Source organism: Carcharodon carcharias, chromosome 7 (genome assembly GCF_017639515.1).
Source record: "Carcharodon carcharias isolate sCarCar2 chromosome 7, sCarCar2.pri, whole genome shotgun sequence".
Classification (NCBI taxonomy): domain Eukaryota; kingdom Metazoa; phylum Chordata; class Chondrichthyes; order Lamniformes; family Lamnidae; genus Carcharodon; species Carcharodon carcharias.
Window position 1 is genome coordinate 23,175,802 of NC_054473.1, and position 15,981 is coordinate 23,191,782.

A 15,981-nucleotide genomic window follows, 5' to 3' on the forward strand; every position below is an offset into this window, starting at 1 on the left:
GGGGAAGGTCAGGGGGTATAGTGAATACACGGCTGGGGCTGGGATTGGAAGATGGGGTGGGGACGGAGGGACAGGCAGGGGTGGAGGGTCCTAGATGGGTGTTGGTGTCGATGAGTTGTTGGAGCTTGCGTTCCTTAGCACTTGAGAGAAAGAGAAAAAGTTTCTTGTTGAGGCGTCGGATGAGCCGAAGGATAAAATGAAACTGGGGGCACGCGCAGCTTTGAAAAAGGGTACGGCGGTGCTGCTGGAGGGAGAGGTCGAGTGTGTTCATATGGCGGCGCATGGCACTGAGAGTGGATTTCAGAATGTGACGGGAACAGCAGTCCGAGAAACGTTTTATGTCCCGGAGATACCTGTAATCCTGGGTGGGTTCGAAACATGAGGGGTGGAATTTCAGTTGAAATCCATGTGGGGTAAGTCGGAGACGGAGACAGTCACTGAGAAAGGAGATATGGCTGTGAAAGCGGGTTTTAGAAAACACCTTGTCAAACACTAGGAGAGAAATGGAAAGCAATGAAGGTGAACAAGGCAACAGAGAAATCCGGAAATCTTGTCGCAGAGAGGAACAGAACTTCTTCAAGGAGGTAGGCATTTCTTGAAGAGCAGTGGCAGTCAATTAAACACAGAGAAAAAAACAAAAAAACTGCGGATGCTGGAAATCCAAAACAAAAACAGAATCCACCCACGGTCGTTGACAGGGCCCTCAACCGTGTCCGGCCCATCTCCCGCGCATCCGCCCTCACTCCTTCTCCTCCCTCCCAGAAACATGATAGGGTCCCCCTTGTCCTCACTTATCACCCCACCAGCCTCCGCATTCAAAGGATCATCCTCCGCCATTTCCGCCAACTCCAGCATGATGCCACTACCAAACACATCTTCCCTTCACCCCCCTTATCGGCATTCCGTAGGGATCGCTCCCTCCGGGACACCCTGGTCCACTCCTCCATCACCCCCTACTCCTCAACCCCCTCCTATGGCACAATCCCTTGCCCACGCAAAAGATGCAACACCTGCCCCTTCACTTCCTCTCTCCTCACCGTCCAAGGACCCAAACACTCCTTTCAAGTGAAGCAGCATTTCACTTGCATTTCCCCCAACTTAGTCTACTGCATTCGTTGCTCCCAATGTGGTCTCCTCTACATTGGAGAGACCAAACGTAAACTGGGCGACCGTTTTGCAGAACACCTGCGGTCTGTCCGCAAGAATGACCCAAACCTCCCTGTCGCTTGCCATTTTAACACTCCACCCTGCTCTCTTGCCCACATGTCTGTCCTTGGCTTGCTGCATTGTTCCAGTGAAGCCCAACGCAAACTGGAGGAACAACACCTCATCTTCCGACTAGGGACTTTACAGCCTTCCGGACTGAATATTGAATTCAACAACTTTAGGTCGTGAGTCCCCTCCCCCATCCCCACCCCCTTTCTGTTTCCCCCTTTTTTTTTTCCCAATAAATTATAAAGATTTTCCTTTTCCCACCTATTTCCATTATATAAAAAAAAACCCACTAGAGCTATACCTTGAGTGCCCTACCATCCATTCTTAATTAGCACATTCGTTTAGATAATATCACCAACTTTAACTTTAACACCTATGTGTTCTATTGTACTATTGTTGTTGACATCTTTTGATGATCTGCTTCTATCACTGCTTGTTTGTCGCTACAACCACACCAACCCCCTCCACCTCTCTGTCTCTCTATCTCTCCGCCCCCCACACACACACCTTAAACCAGCTTATATTTCAGCTCTTTCCTGGACTCGAACTCAAGTTCTGTCGAAGGGTCATGAGGACTCGAAACGTCAACTCTTTTCTTCTCCGCCGATGCTGCCAGACCTGCTGAGTTTTTCCAGGTAAATCTGTTTTTGTTTTGGATTTCCAGCATCCGCAGTTTTTTTGTTTTTTTCTCTGTGTTTAATTGACTGCCACTGCTCTTCAAGAAATGCCTACCTCCTTGAAGAAGTTCTGTTCCTCTCTGCGACAAGATTTCCGGATTTCTCTGTTGCCTTGTTCACCTTCATTGCTTTCCATTTCTCTCCTAGTGTTTGACAAGGTGTTTACTAAAACCCGCTTTCACAGCCATATCTCCTTTCTCAGTGACTGTCTCCGTCTCCGACTTACCCCACATGGATTTCAACTGAAATTCCACCCCTCATGTTTCGAACCCACCCAGGATTACAGGTATCTCCGGGACATAAAACGTTTCTCGGACTGCTGTTCCTGTCACATTCTGAAATCCACTCTCAGTGCCATGCGCCGCCATATGAACACACTCGACCTCTCCCTCCAGCAGCACCGCCGTACCCTTTTTCAAAGCTGCGCGTGCCCCCAGTTTCATTTTATCCTTCGGCTCATCCGACGCCTCAACAAGAAACTTTTTCTCTTTCTCTCAAGTGCTAAGGAACGCAAGCTCCAACAACTCATCGACACCAACACCCATCTAGGACCCTCCACCCCTGCCTGTCCCTCCGTCCCCACCCCATCTTCCAATCCCAGCCCCAGCCGTGTATTCACTATACCCCCTGACCTTCCCCTCTCCGATGCTGAACGTTCAGTGCTCAGCAAAGGACTTAGTTTCATACCCTTACGCCCTCACCTCAATGAATTTCGGGCTCGGCATGATACTGAACTCTTCTTCCGCCGTCTTCGTCTCCGGGCTCACTTCTTTGGGCAGGAGTCCTCTCCCAGTTCAACGGATCCTTTTACCCATCTTCAATATTCTCCCTCCACCTGGACCCCTCCCTCTGGATTCTTACCTTCTCTCGATCTTTTCATTGAGAACTGTCGGCGCGACATTAGTCGTCTCAATTTCTCTGCTCCTCTCACCCATTCTAACCTGTCTCTCTCTGAACTTACTGCACTCCATTCTCTCAGGTCCAACCCTGACATTGTCATCAAACCCGCTGACAAGGGTGGTGCTGTTGTTGTCTGGCGCACTGACCTCTACCACGCGGAGGCTGAGCGTCAACTCGCAGACACTTCCTCCTACCTCTCCCTGGACCATGACCCCACCACTGAACATCAAGCCACTGTTTCCAGGACTGTCACTGACCTCATCTCCTCTGGGGATCTCCCTCCCACAGCTTCCAACCTGATAGTTGCCCAACCTCGGACGGCCCGCTTCTATCTCCTACCCAAAATCCACAAACAGAACTGCCCCGGTAGACCGATCGTCTCAGCTTGCTCCTGCCCCACAGAACTCATTTCTCGTTATCTTGACTCCCTTCTCTCTCCCCTTGTCCAGTCCCTTCCCACCTACATCCGTGATTCCTCTGACACCTTACGTCACATCAACAATTTCCAGTTCCCTGGCCCCTACCGCTTCCTCTTCACCATGGACGTCCAATCCCTCTACACCTCCATCCCCCACCAGGATGGTCTGAGGGCCCTTAGCTTCTTCCTCGAACAGAGGCCCGAACAATCCCCATCCACCACTACTCTCCTCCGTCTGGCTGAACTTGTTCTCACGCTGAACAATTTCTCCTTCAACTCCTCTCACTTCCTCCAAATAAAAGGTGTGGCTATGGGTACCCGCATGGGCCCCAGCTATGCCTGTCTCTTTATGGGGTATGTGGAACATTCCTTGTTGCAGTCCTACTCCGGCCCCCTTCCACAACTCTTTCTCCGGTACATCGATGATTACTTTCGTGCTGCTTCATGCTCTCGTCAGGACTTGGAAAAATTTATTAATTTTGCTTCCAATCTCCACCCCTCCATCATTTTCACGTGGTCCATCTCTGACACTTCCCTTCCCTTCCTTGACCTCTCTGTCTCAATCTCTGGTGATAGACTGTCCACCAATATCCATTACAAACCCACCGACACCCACAGCTATCTCGACTACAGCTCCTCACACCCCACTTCCTGTAAGGACTCCATCCCATTCTCTCAGTTCCTTCGCCTCCGTCGCATCTGTTCCGATGATGCTACATTCAAAAACAGTTCCTCTGACATGTCCTCCTTCTTCCTTAACCGAGGTTTTCCACCCACGGTCGTTGACAGGGCCCTCAACCGTGTCCGGCCCATCTCCCGCGCATCCGCCCTCACTCCTTCTCCTCCCTCCCAGAAACATGATAGGGTCCCCCTTGTCCTCACTTATCACCCCACCAGCCTCCGCATTCAAAGGATCATCCTCCGCCATTTCCGCCAACTCCAGCATGATGCCACTACCAAACACATCTTCCCTTCACCCCCCTTATCGGCATTCCGTAGGGATCGCTCCCTCCGGGACACCCTGGTCCACTCCTCCATCACCCCCTACTCCTCAACCCCCTCCTATGGCACAACCCCTTGCCCACGCAAAAGATGCAACACCTGCCCCTTCACTTCCTCTCTCCTCACCGTCCAAGGACCCAAACACTCCTTTCAAGTGAAGCAGCATTTCACTTGCATTTCCCCCAACTTAGTCTACTGCATTCGTTGCTCCCAATGTGGTCTCCTCTACATTGGAGAGACCAAACGTAAACTGGGCGACCGCTTTGCAGAACACCTGCGGTCTGTCCGCAAGAATGACCCAAACCTCCCTGTCGCTTGCCATTTTAACACTCCACCCTGCTCTCTTGCCCACATGTCTGTCCTTGGCTTGCTGCATTGTTCCAGTGAAGCCCAACGCAAACTGGAGGAACAACACCTCATCTTCCGACTAGGGACTTTACAGCCTTCCGGACTGAATATTGAATTCAACAACTTTAGGTCGTGAGTCCCCTCCCCCATCCCCACCCCCTTTCTGTTTCCCCCTTTTTTTTTTCCCAATAAATTATAAAGATTTTCCTTTTCCCACCTATTTCCATTATATAAAAAAAAAACCCACTAGAGCTATACCTTGAGTGCCCTACCATCCATTCTTAATTAGCACATTCGTTTAGATAATATCACCAACTTTAACTTTAACACCTATGTGTTCTATTGTACTATTGTTGTTGACATCTTTTGATGATCTGCTTCTATCACTGCTTGTTTGTCGCTACAACCACACCAACCCCCTCCACCTCTCTGTCTCTCTATCTCTCCGCCCCCCCCACACACACCTTAAACCAGCTTATATTTCAGCTCTTTCCTGGACTCGAACTCAAGTTCTGTCGAAGGGTCATGAGGACTCGAAACGTCAACTCTTTTCTTCTCCGCCGATGCTGCCAGACCTGCTGAGTTTTTCCAGGTAATTCTGTTTTTGTTTTGGATTTCCAGCATCCGCAGTTTTTTTGTTTTTTTCTCTTTAGTCCATGTTTGGACCAAGGCTGTAATGAGATCAGGAGCTGAGTAGCCCTGGCAGAATCCAAACTGAGCGTCAGTGAGCAGGTTATTGCTGTGCAAGTGCCATTTGATAGGACTGTTGATGACCTCTCTCATCATTTTGCTGATGATAAGAATAAACTGATGATGTGGTAATTGGCCAGGGTGGATTTGTCCTGTTTTTACTTAACAGGGCATACCTAGGCAATTTTCCACACTGCTGGGTAAATGCCAGTGTTGTAGTTGTACTGGAACAGCTTGGCTAAGGGCATGGCTAGCTCTGGAGCACAAGTCTTCAGTACAATTGCCAGAATGTTGTCACGGCCCATAGTCTTTGCAGAATCCATTGCCTTCAGTCGTTTCTTGACATGATGTGGAGTGAATCGAATTGGCTGGGACAGCATCTGTGATGCTGGGGACCTCAGGAGGAGGCCGAGATGGTTCATCCACTTAGCACTTCTAGCTGAAGATAATTACACATGCCTTGTCTTTTGCACTAATGCCCCACCATTGTTGATGGGGATATTTGTGGAGCTCCCCCTCCAGTTAGTTTTTTAATTGTTCACCACCATTCACGACTGGATGTGGCAGGACTGCAGAGTTTAGATCTGATCAGTTGGACGTGGGATCGCTTAGATCTATCTGTCTCATGCTGTCTATGCTGTTTGGCACATGTGGTCCTGTGTTGTAGCTTCACTAGGTTGACATCTCATTTTTAGGTATGCCTGGTGCTGTTCCTGGCATGCCCTCCTGCACTCTTCATTGAACCAGGGTTGATTGCCCAGTTTGTAGTAATGGGGGATATGCTGGGCCATGTAGTGGTGGTGGGGTGGTAATCAGCAGGAGGTTTCCTTTTCTATGTTTCACCTGATTCTATGAGACTTTCTGGTGTCCAGAGTCAATGCTGAGGTCTCCCAAGGCAACTCCCTCCCAACCATTTACCCTTGTGCTGCCACCACTGGTGGGTTCGTCCTGCCAGTGAGACATATCCAGGGATGGTGATGGCGTTGTCTGGGGCATTGTAAGGCATGATTCCATGAGTATGACTATGTCAGGTTATTGTTTGACTAGTCTGGGACAGCTCTCCCGTTTTGGCACAAGCCCCAGATATTAGTAAGGACTTGCAGGTTAGACAGGGCTGGGTGTCCTATTGTCATTTCCGGTACCTAGTTCGATGCCAGGTGGTCGGTCCACTTTCGTTCCTTGCTGACTTTTCTATAACGGTTCAATACAACTGAGTGGCTTGCTAGACCATTTCAGAGTCAAGAGTTTAAGAGTCAACCACATTGCTGTGGATCTGAAGTCGCAGCAGATTTCCCTTCCTTAAGGACATTAGTAAGTCAGATGGGTTTTTGCAACAATCGACAATGGTCGCTATTACTGTTACTGGCTTTTAATGTCAGATTTATTAATTGAATTTAAATTTCCCCAGCTGCCATGTTGGGATTTGAGGCCATGTCCACAGAGCATCAGCCTGGGCCTCTGGATTACTAGACCAGTGACATTACCACTACCTCCCACCTTCTATTCCTAAAAAGCTTTCTGTCAATATTATACTTGCAGAATTTTTCAAGTGGAGGAGGACAATTGACTAGATAACATACCAATAAATGATTGCTTTTCTTCATCAACTGCAATTCTGTAGCATCGTGGGAAAAAAGTGTCAGGATTTACCCCATTAAACCACTGGAAGTTTCTGAGATTTACACAAAGTCCTGCCTGGAAAGAAACAGCAGTATTACTCACTCATATAATCTGAAACACACAAGAAGCTGATATATAGTCTGGAACAATAGGAATTTTACTTTGCAAAAAATATAAGCAATAAGCACACACAGCAAGACATCAGTGTACACTCAAAGAATTGGAAATGTTTAATGTAACGACTGAAGCAATGCAACCATTATACACTTAGAAACTCTAATATGCTATAAAAATGGTGTTACGTGGTTTCACAGTTCCTGAAATTATACAACAGCTACACAGCTGAAATACTTACATGCATTTCTATTCTAAATGTAGTGTTGGCAACAAGCACTTTCACTTCACACAAGTGCTTCAGCTAGTGTTAATGCAATCTGAATCTCAAGCTGGGGTCCAATCTGACTGGAGCAAAGTGGAGTGAAATTCTCTGGGCAGAATGCATTTGACTCTATGCTGCTCTGGAATAAGGTTTGCACTAATCCTGAACTTACAGCATGCACATTTAGCATCAGAAATATGTGCTGAATTTTACTCCCATTGCCTCCAGCCCCAGCACCCCCAACCCCCCCACCCCACGGTGAGAGATGGCAGACAGGGGAGGGGCATAATATTGGGCGCCATGGCGGTAGTACTGTGCCGGCTGCTTGTCCGTCCCGCTCACTGCCATGGGTATTTTACCCACAGCAGGAGAGACATGCATGGCCTGCTCACCCATGCATGGCCTGCTCACCCCATGGGCCAATTGAGACCCTTAAGTGGCCAATTAATGGCCATAAGGGCCTCCTCCCACCTGCTACTGGCATTTTTCCTGTGTCCAGGCTGCTAAGTGAAACCTGATGGCATTGTGGCTGGGCCTGGAGTTGGTGGGAGGTGGATGGAGGGCTTCCTGTTTGGGCACCCTGTGACCATCTGAGGTACCCCCAAGATATTTCTTTCCCACCACATTTTCTCCACCAAGCCCTACCAATCCCAGCAGCCTCATCCCTTGTCGGGGCTTACCAGCCTGGCCCCAATGAGATCCAGACTTACCTGAAAGTCCAGACTCCATTGGTTCTCCTCTGGAAATGCATGCTGTCCCAGCAGTGGCTACCACTCCCAGTGGCACTGTTGGGAGAAGAGAGCTGCTAACCATTTGATTGCTGGCAGCTCTTGGAGGAGGCACTTTCTCTGTGATGGAAGTGGGATTCCTGCCTCAAGTCAATTAAAAGCCTGTCAGCCATTAAATGGCTGTGGGGCGAGAGCTGACCAAGTGCAGATGTGCTCCGCCTTAACTTTTACATGGGACACAGTGGGAAGGAACCCCCTCTCCCCCATGTAAAATTCAGTCCCATTTCCTGCTGACATTAAACTTGTAGTGGAGGTATTTAATTATTGTTTAAGTTTCATGCCTGTAAAGCACCATAAACACATACACTAATTGAAGCTAAATATCTCCAAAATTCCAAGATCTTTTTACGCTCATAGAGCCCAGACTTTTGAGTTTTTGCTTCCCGCCAAACAAAACAAGTTAAGGTGATGGACCACTTCCCTCAAGCTAATGGGAATCAGCTCCAAAGACCAGCCTAAGGGTTGCCCAGAAAACAAACTATTGGCTGAATAGGCTACAGTACCTAGCTAGCAAGTCACGTCTTCTGGCTCTGGATTGCCTTAAGCTAGGCAAAGGTGTGCCACCCAATGGCTTGTAAGATTGGACCTGTTTTCTTGAATTACTGATCAAGGCCACAAGACAGATTTTATCAGGCTCTCATTTAATGCTAAGAATGAATTCTTCTGCTTCCTGTTAATTAGGAATTTTATCCATTTCATGTTTAAATGTTTCAGGAAAATCCACATTTGCTTTGTTAAGTGACAAGAAATTCCATAAGTCTACACAGAATCACACTGTGCAGAAGAGCCCTTCGGCTGATCGAATCTGCACCGACATGTGAGAAACACCTGACCGACCTACCTACCTAATCCCATTTACCAGCACTTGGCCCATAGCCTTGAATGTTATGATATGCCAAGTGCTCATCCAGGGTCTTTTTAAAGGATGTGAGGCAACCCACTTCCATCACCCTCCCAGGCAGCGCATTCCAGACTGTCAGCACCCTCTGGGTAAAAAAGTTTTTTCTCACATCACCTCCAAACCTCCTGCCCCTCACCTTGAACTTATGTCCCCTTGTGTCTGACCCTTCAACTAAGGGGAACAGCTGTTCCCTATCCACCCTGTCCATACCCCTCATAATTTTGTACACCTCGATCAGGTCGCCCCTCGGTCTTCTCTGCTCCAACGAAAACAACCGAAGCCTATTCAATCTCTCTTCATAACTTAAATATTTCATCCCAGGCAACATCCTGGTGAATCTGCTCTGCATCCTCTCCAGTGCAATCACATCCTTCCTATAATGTGGCGACCAGAACTGCACACAGTACTCCAGCTGTGGCCTCACCAAGGATCTATACAACTCCAACATGACCTCCCTACTTTTGAAATCTATGTCTCGATTGATAAAGGCAAGTGTTCCATATGCCTTTTTCACCATCCCACTAACATGCCTCTCTGCCTTCAGAGATCTATGGACGCACACTCCAAGGTCCCTTTGTTCCTCGGAACTTCTTAATGTCATGCCGTTCATTGAATACTTCCTTGTCAAATTACTCCTTCCAAAGTGTATCACCTCACACTTTTCAGGGTTAAATTCCATCTGCCACTTATGTGCCCATTTGACCACTCCATCTATATCTTCCTGTAGCCCAAGACACTCAACCTCACTGTTAAGCACCTGGCCAATCTTTTTGTCATCCGCAAACTTACTAATCCTACCCCCCACATAGACATCTATGTCGTTTATATAAATGACAAATAATAGGAGACCCAGCACAGAACCCTGTGGTAAGCCACTAGACACTGGCTTCCAGTCACTAAAGCATCCTTCTGTCATCACTCTCTGTCCCCTACAACTAAGCCGATTTTGAATCCATCTTATCAAATTACCCTGTATCCCATGTGCATTTGCCTTCTTTATAAGTCTCCCATATGGGACCTTGTCAAAGGCTTTGCTGAAATCCATATAAACTACATCAACTGCACTACCTTCATCTACACACCTGGTCACCTCCTCAAAAAATTCAATCAAATTTGTGAGGCATGACCTCCCTCTGACAAAGCCATGCTGACTATCCCTGATCAAACCTTGCCTCTCCAAGTGGAGATAGATTCTCTCCTTCAGAATTTTCTCCAATAGTTTCCCCAACACTGACGCGAGACTCACTGGCCTGTAGTTCCCTGGCTTCTCAAATAGCGGAACAACATTAACTGTTCTCCAGTCCTCTGGCACCTCCCTCATCTGGCACCTCCCTCATGGCTAAAGAGGAATTAAAAATTTGGGTCAGAGCCCCTGCGATCTCCTCCCTCACCTCCCTCAGCAATCTGGGACACAAATCATCTGGACCTGGAGAGTTGTCCACTTTTAAGCCTGCCAACACCTCCAATGCCTTGTCACTCCCTATATCCATTTGCTTAAGAACCTCGCAGTCTCTCTCCCCAAGTTCCATACCTTCATCCTCATTCTCTTGGGTGAAGACGAATGTGAAGTATTCGTTCAACACTCTACCGATGTCCTCTGGCTTCACCCATAGATTGCCCCCTTGGTCTCTTATAGGCCCTACTCCTTCCCTAGTTATCCTCTTCCCATTGATATACTTATAGAATATCTTGGGATTTTCCCTACTTTTACCAGCCAGAGCTTTCTCATATCCCTTCTTTGCTCTCCTAGTTGCTTTCTTAAGCTCCACCCTGCACTTTCTGTACTCCACTAATGCCTCCACTGATTTTCTCCCCTAGTACCTGCTAAAAGCCTCTCTTTTCCTTCTCATCGTATCCTCAATATCTCTGGTCATCCATGGTTCTCTAGGTTTGTTACTTCTTCCTATCACCCTAGAGGGAACGTGTTGAGCCTGTACCCTCCCCATTTCCTTTTTGAAGGTCCCCCACTGTAGATTTCCCCACAAGTAGCTGTTCCCAGTCTACCTTGGCCAGATCCTGCCTTATTTTACTAAAATCCACTCTCCCCCAATCCAAAACATTTTTTTGCAACTTGTCTATTTCTTTGTCCATGACAAGCTTAAGTTCTACCATGTTGTGGTCGCGATCACTAAAACGCTCACCCACCACCACCTCAGCCACCTGCCTGGCTTCATTCCCCAGAATTAGGTCCAGCACTGCACCGTCCCTTGTTGGACCCTCTACATATTGACCTAAAAAGTTCTCCTGTACACATTTCAAGAAATCCAATCTATCCAAACCCTTAACACTATGTCTATCCCAATTAATGTTGGGAAAGTTGAAATCACCTAATATAATTACCCTATTGTTATTGTTTTTACACACCTCCACAAATTGTGCACACATTTGCTCCTCAAATTCCCGCTGACTTTCTGGGGGTCTATAATAAACACCTAGCAATGTGGCTGCCCCTTTTTTATTTCTAAGCTCTACCCACAAAGCTTCATTCGATGCCGTCTTCAAGATATCATCTCTCCTTACTGCAGTAACCGACTCCTTAACTAATAATGCAATGCCTCCTCCTCTTTTACCCCCCTCCCCTATCTCGCCTGAAGATTCTATATCGCGGAATGTTGAGCTGCCAATCCTGTCCCTCCCTCAACCATGTCTCAGTGATGGCTACTATATCACAGTTTCACATATAAATTCTCACCCTTAACTCATCTGTTTTACCTGTAATGCTCCTGGCCTTAAAGTAGAGGCCATCCAGCCTTGCCTTACTCCCTTGAAATTTAATGCAGTTGTACTCCCTCTGACTTGATTGTTTTACTGTATTATGATGTGTCCCTATTCTGCCGAATTAGTTTAAACTCCTCCCAACAGCACCAGCAAACCCACCCACAAGGATGTTAGTCCTGTTCTGGTTCAGATGTAGACTGTCCTGCTTGTGCAGGTCCCACCTTCCCCAGAAACGGTCCCAGTGATCTAGGAATCTAAAACCCTTCTCCTGCATCAACTCTTAAGCCATGTATTCATCTGCGCTATTCTCTTATTTCTGAGCTTGCTAGCACGTGGCACTGGGAGTCATCCAGAGATTACAACCCGAGAGGTCTTGCTTTTTAGTCTACAGTGTTGGGTTATGTATAATTTGATAACATGTTAACTTCTCATGTTCATGGTTCCCTTGTGGCTCAATGCAAAGAATGTTCAATGCTTGTAATAGTATCGAACATTTAAACATGTCCCCTCTTAATCTTCCTTCTTGCAATGAGGTTAAATATGTGCATTTAGTCTCATTTTGATGATACAAGACTTGGTATCATCGTTTTGCCCTTATCTGAACTTATTACAACATTATTATATCTTTTTGCAATACAGTGATTGAAACTGGACACAGTATTCCATCTATGGTTTCATCAGTGCACCAAATACACCAATTTCATAGTTTATCCTCTTGATCCACAGGCACAGCATAGCCTGGCAAATGCTGGTCCACTACATGATGAGATTTTGATGTTTGGTCAAAAAGTGCACCCAGCTCTTTTACTTGATGGACTTATTTAACATTATATACATCTTACAGTCTATTAATAATATGTATAAATTCAGCTTCTGCATTCACTAGTCTGCAGTTTTCCTGCCTATTCACTTTAATGGAGGGAGAATTGATGGCTGGTAGCCATAGGAGCAGAATTTTCACCCCTAGATATTTTTAGCACTCTAAAACCTTACTTATGATTCTCAGCATTAAATATAATGTTATAACTGACTATGCATTCTTTTGATTATTATCCTTTTGTAAATATCCTACATTCCCATACACATCATCAGCAAACTTCTACTTTCAACATCCTCATCAAGATTCACATACGAGTGTTATGAACAGCAATGTCCCTAGGTCTAATTCCTGGAAGACTCCTGTGATCAGTGTAGCACATATGGAAAAACTATCGATATTGTTACCCACTACTTCTTAATAATTCTTTATAAATAATGCAAGTTACAATTTCTTGTTGGATCCTAACATGTTTTCATTTATTCACGTTTCCTTTAGGGACCAAATCAAATGCTTCTGAAACTCAAAATATGCTATTTTGGTCACAATTGTATTTTTGTCAATGTTAGATTATTTATTGAATTCTCTCTTTTCTGGTCACAGTACACAAGGGATTGAAATTAAGTGCTGTTACCCGGTTCATCAAACTGCAAATAACATACATTATTGTCTGGTAGTAAATAAGATACATACGATGAATGCTAACTCCTGCACAAAGGTCCCACTTTTGTCATATTCAATTTCAATGAATGTGGCATGAATGCTGACTTATAGGTGTAACTTATTGGGAAGATCTTATCTTAGTGGGGAAGCAACAAGCTGCAATCATTTGGAAACCTTCGTGGTGAAAGAACAAGCCCAAATATAGTGAAGAGCATGTTTTATTGATAAAATAGTGAGCTCTGATACAATAGGGAGCCTTACCTTGGAAGAAAAGGAGCTATATTTCATATAATGGAGAGCCATTGGCAAAGAAGTCAGCTATGTAATTGAGGTCCTACGTTAATGATGAAGGAGCCAGCCACGTAATGGAACTCCTACCTTTGTATAAAAGAGTCAGTCACCAAATATTGGAGAGACCAGCTTGTGAAGAAGAAATCAATCCTAATAATGCAGAGCCTACCTTAGTAGTGAAAGAGCCAGCCCCAACATAATGGTTAAAAATCTGATCTTTTTGCAGGTTCTGAGCATCAGTCCCATTTGTCCAAACAAAAAATGCAGTTTCATTCTTCAGTAGTCGGGACTGCAAAAGAAAACTAAATGAATGTTTATATTTATACCACAATACAAACACAAATGTTGATATTAATATATTGCTTCATAGTGTGGGCATCTCTCACAAAGCCAGCATTTATTGTCCATCCCAAATTGCCCTTGAGGTGATGTCAAGCTTGTGGATACACTGCAGTGTTCATGGCATAGGTCCATCCACAATGCAGTTTGATAGGAAATTCTAGGACGCTATGTTAGGGTGTTACTTGACTGGTCTGTGCCACAGCTCTCCCAGATTTGGCACAAGTCTCCAGATAATAGGAAGGAGAACTTTGCAGGATCGACTGGGCATGTTGTGCCTTTGTCGCTAACAGGGGAGGAGGTGGCATAGTGGTAATGTGATTGCTAATGCTGTGGGCACAAAGGTCCAAATCCCATCATGGCAACTGGTGGAATTTAAATTCAATTAACAAATCTAGAATCAAAAGCTAGTCTCAGTAATTGTTAATTGCAATAAAAATCCACCTGGTTCTATCTGCCATCTTTACCTGATCTGGTCTACATATGACTCCAGTCCCACAACAGTTTGATTGACTCTTAAATACCCTCTGAAATGGCTGAGTAAGGCATTAAGTTGTATCAAACCACCATGAACTCTAAAAGGAATGAAACTGGATGAACCACCCATCATCAGCCTAGCCGTCGGTAATGACAACAGCCCTGTCGACTTGCAAAGTCCTCCTTACAAACATCTGGGTGCTTGTGTCAAAATTGGGAGAGCCTTCCCATAGACTAACCAAGCAACTGCCTGAAATTGTTTTTAAGGTATGATTTGGTGACCATCACCATCCCAGAGTGTGTCCTGTTCCACTGGCAGGACAGACCAACAGAGATGGCGGCACAGTAGTATACAGTCAGGAGGGAGCTGCCCTGGGAGTCCTCAGCTTTGATTCCAGACCCCATAATGTCTCATGGCATCAGATCAAACATGAGCAAAGAAGCCTCCTGCTGATTAACACCAACTGATCACTTCACAGCCGATGAATCAGTACTCCTCCATGTTCAACACCAAATGGAAGAAGCACTGAGGGTGACTAGGACATAGAATGTACTCTGGGTGGGGGACTTCAATGTCCAACACCAAGAATGACTCAATAACACCACTATTAACCATGCTATACGTGTCCTGAAGGACATAGCTGCTAGACTGAGTCTGCAGCAGGTGCTAAGGGAACCAACAAGACGGAAAAACTTACTTGACCTTGTCCTCACCAACCTACATATAGCAGATACATCTGTGCACGACAGTATCTATAGGAGTGACCACAGCACAGTTGCTGTGAAGACGAAGTCCTGTCTGCACATTGAGGATATCCCCAATCATGTTGTGTGGCACTACCACTGTGCTAAATGGGATAAATTTCAAACAGATCTAGCAACTCAAAACTGGACATCCATGAGGCACTGTGGTCCATCACCAGCAGCAGTATTCAACCATAATCTGTGACCCCATGGACCAGCACGCCTCCACTCTACCATTACTAAAAGCTGGGTGATCAACCCTGGTTCAATGAAGGTTGCAGGCTGGGGCAAGCCAGGAGCAGCACCAGGCATAGGTAAAAATGAGGTGTCAACCTGGTGAAGCTACAACACTGGACTACTTGCATGCCAAAAAGCATAAGCTACATGCCATAGACAGAGCTAAGCAATCCCACATCCAAATGATCAGATTGCAGTTCTGCAGTACTGGCACATCCAGTTGTGAATGGTGGTGGCCAGAATATAAAGAATGACAAAAAGGATTAAATTGGAGTATGAGAGGAAGCTGGCTAGAAATATAAAGAATGAGAGAAAGAGTTTCTATAGATTTTTAAATAAGAAAATAATTTAAAAAGTGAGCATTGGTCCTATAGAAAGTGAGTCTGGGGAATTAATAATAGAAAATAAGGAGATTGCAGATGAATTGAACAGGTATTTTGCATTGGTCTTCACTATAGAGGATACAAGTAACATCCCAGAAATAGCTGTAAATCAGGAAGTAGAAGGGAGGGAGGAACTCACGAAAATTACTATCACCGGGGAAGTGGTATTGAACAAATTGTTGAAGCTGCAGGCTGACAAATCCCTTGGTTGCTGATGGACTTCATCCTAGAGTCTTGAAAGAAGTAGCTAGCGAAGTAGTTGATGCAGTAACTTTAATTTTCCAAATCTCCCTGGGTTCAAGGAAGGGGACATTTGATTGGAAAATAGCAAATGTAACTCCTTTATTCAAAAGGTTGGGGGGAAGAGATAGAAA